Source organism: Mesoplodon mirus (genome assembly GCF_964341445.2).
Source record: "Mesoplodon mirus genome assembly, contig: HAP1_SCAFFOLD_1096, whole genome shotgun sequence".
Taxonomy (NCBI): Eukaryota; Metazoa; Chordata; class Mammalia; order Artiodactyla; family Ziphiidae; genus Mesoplodon; species Mesoplodon mirus.
The window spans coordinates 114,280-117,879 of NW_028294967.1; the positions used below are offsets into that span (position 1 = coordinate 114,280).

Here is a 3,600-nt window from a genome sequence, read left to right on the forward strand (position 1 = left end):
CACAGATGCCTCGGCACGTTCCCCCAGCTTTGCAATGAGGACACTCCTTGCGTGGGGGTTTGCTTGCTGGCTTTATGGGAGATGGTTCCCCACCTCTGACCAATTTCAGAATTGTTTACCACTGGAGCAAGTGCCTGATAGGGTTTTCCCCTGTATAACTGGTGGGTTTAGGTTTTTTTTTTCTTTTATGGTTCAAGTTAGATTTTTTTCCTCTTTTATGTATTTATAGATATAAGCATGGAAATTATTCATTCCTATAAATACATCTGTGTGAAGGGAAGAACATTTTTCTGTTTTATTTTTAAATTTTAGTTTTTAAAATTTTGAAATTTAATTTTATTTATTTTTTATACAGCAGGTTATTATTAGTTATGTATTTTATGCATATACATGTATACAGGTCAATCTCAATCTCCCAACTCATCCCACCACCACCACCCCATGGCTTCCCACACTTGGTGTCCATACGTTTGTTCTCTACCTCTGTGTCTCTATTTCTTCCCTGCAAACTAGTTCATCTGTACCATTTTTTAGGATCCACGTATATGCATTAATATACAATATTTGTTTTCCTCTTTCTGACTTACTTCATTCTGTATGACAGTCTCTAGATCCATCGATGTCTCTACAAATGACCCAGTATCATTCCTTTTTATGGCCGAGTAATATTCCATTTTATATATGTACCACATCTTTATCCATTCATCTGTCTGTGGGCATTTAGGTTGCTTCCATTACCTGGCTATTGTAAATAGTGCTGCAATGAACATTGTGGTGAATGTGCCTTTTTGAAATACGGTTTTCTCTGGGTATATGCCCAGAAGTGGGATTGCTGGATCAGATGGTAATTCTATTTCTAGTTTTTTTAAGGAAACTCCATACTGTTCTCCATAGTGACTGTATCAATTTACATTCCCACCAATAGTGGAAGAGGGCTCCTTTTGTCCACACCCTCCCCAGAATTGGTTGTTTGTAGATTTTCTGATGATGCCGATTCTAACAGGTGTAAGGTGATACTTCATTGTAGTTTTGATTTGCATTTCTCTAATAATTAGTGCTGTTGAGCAGCTTTTCATGTGCGTCTTGGCCATCTCTGTGTCTTCTTTGAAGAAACGTCTCTTTAGATCTTCTGCCCATTTTTGTATTGGGTTGTTTGTTTTTTTAATATTAAGCTGCATGAGCTATTTATATATATTGGAGATTAAACCTCTGTCCATTGATTCGTTTGCAACGATTTTCGCCCATTCAAAGGGATGCCTTTTTCAATTCCCGTTTTTTTAACAAAAAAGGAAAGAAAGGAAAAGAAGCAGAACACTAATGTGCGTAAAACATGCCTTTTGAAACTGTCGTTTTTAAATATGGACGTCCTTTGAATTTTTTGGTCGATATGTGACGCCAGGATTTGTTGTCAGGGCAGGTGTCATTTACAGGCCTGCAATGATTTTGAATATTAATGGACCATTAGCGCTGGGATTAAAGCTGCTGTTGTGTGAAACGGCCACAAGGTGGCAGCAGTTCTCCCTTACCAAATCTGGTTAGTAGGGCAACAGAGCCTCAATGGAAGTTGCGTTCTAGATTGTAATTTAGAATGGAATGTGCCAGGAGAAATCCCCTCAAGTTTGTCTCACTACTTCTTGTTCGTGTTTATAATTTAATATTTTTTTTATTTTTTATTACAGCAAGTTTGATTACAATGTTTGGCTTGTTGTAGGTGTGGAAGATGTGGTTCTTTTACACATATACAGATGTCTGTTCTTCCTGGGATCCTTTTCCCATGTACGTTATGACAGAATGTTGAGTAGTCCTCTCTTGGTATTCTGTAGGTCTTTGGTGATTATATATGTCACCTGTGTTTGTATATGTCTGTTAACCCCGATATCGTAATGAAACCAATCCTCACACCTTTCCATTGGTGAACGATAAGTTTGTTTAATGAACCTGTGATTGCCCTTCTCCGTGGAAATATCTGCCCTGGTATCCATTTTTAGGTAACACCTATAAGTGATATGATATGATATGTGTCTTTCACTTTCTGACTTACTACAAGTTACGTGATTACTTCTAGACTCATCTACGGTGCTGCAAATGGCATTGTGTCCTTTTTTCCCTTGGCTTCTCTTCTGCCTTAGCGAGGTCCATTTTCAACAATGTGATTCCTTGAGGGTTGTGGATTAGCTGACCTGGGCAGCCTTACACTGCCGGCCCGCCCTCACCAGGTGTGCCTCGTTGAGGTCAATAAAAACAGCGCTCCAGGCAGCAATAGCCCCTGAAGCTGTGCCTGACTCCATATTCTCTGCCCCGTCAGCAGTCTCGGCGCTGTGCTGGTGGGAGGGAGTGAGGGGCCACAGCTTTGTGGGTGGCCCGGTGTGAGTGGGGTTCTGCTGGCCTTTCTGCAGGAGTTGCCAGGCTGCCGCCTGTAAAGAAGAGGTTGTGTCACCCATACCTTCCGCTGGAATTTCTCTCCGGACAGAGGTGAGGAAGGAAAAAAGCAGTGGGGGCCGGGACAGGAGGGGTATCTCAGGCAGGGCAATGGAAAGCTTCTGGAAGAGTGCCCGGGGCCAGGACCACCCTGGCTGGCCTGCAGGCACCAAGTTGCCCTGCGTGCTGTCACTGGTGTGGCTCCACGGTCCTTCCTCTAGGCTTTCAAGCCCTTGTACATATTCAGGTGTTTTACCTGGAAAGGGTGGGAACAGTTCAGCAGCAGCTGGCCTGGGGCTCAGCTCACGTTTACTCACAGATGCCTCGGGACGGTGCCCCAGCTTTGCAATGAGGATACTCCTTGCGTGGGGGTCAGTTGCTGGCTGTATGGGAGATGGTTCCCAACCTCTGACAAATTTCAGAATTGTTTACCGCTGGAGCAGGTGCCGTGATACGGTTTTCCTCTGTGTAACTCGTGGGTTCACTTTTTTTTTTCTTTTATGGTTCAAGTTAGATTTTATTCCTCTTTTATGTATTTATAGATATAAGCATGGAAATAATTCATTCCTATAAATACATCTGTGTGACGGGAAGAACTTTTTTCTGTTTTATTTTTAAATTTTATTTTTTAAAATTTTGAAATTTAATTTTATTTATTTTTTTAATACAGCACGTTATTATTAGTTATGTATTTTATGCATATACATGTATACAGGTCAATCCCAAACTCCCAACTCATCCCACCACCACCTCCCCATGGCTTCCCACACTTGGTGTCCATACGTGTGTTCTCTACCTCTGTGTCTCTATTTCTTCCCTGCAAACCAGTTCATCTGTACCATTTTTAGGCTCCACATATATGCATTAATATACAATATTTGTTTTCCTCTTTCTGACTTACTTCATTCTGTATGACAGTCTCTCGATCCATCAATGTCTCTACAAATGACCCAGTTTCATTCCTTTTTATGGCCGAGTAATATTCCATTTTATATATGTACCACATCTTTATCCATTCATCTGTCTGTGGGCATTTAGGTTGCTTCCATTACCTGGCTATTGTAAATAGTGCTGCAACGAACATTGTGGTGAATGTGCCTTTTTGAAATACGGTTTTCTCTGGGTATATGCCCAGAAGTGGGATTGCTGGATCAGATGGTAATTCTATTTCTAGTTTTTTTA

General features: G+C 41.2%; 1 long non-coding RNA gene across 1 annotated transcript; it reads right to left on the bottom strand.

Moving 5' to 3' along the window:
• Window positions 1-285: 285 nt before the first annotated feature.
• LOC309797844 lies at window positions 286-3,355 on the bottom strand. The gene is made up of 2 exons (XR_016039676.1): window positions 3,154-3,355; window positions 286-419 (listed from the first exon to the last, which is right to left on the bottom strand). It is a non-coding gene; the product is annotated as an uncharacterized lncRNA (long non-coding RNA).
• Window positions 3,356-3,600: the final 245 nt, after the last annotated feature.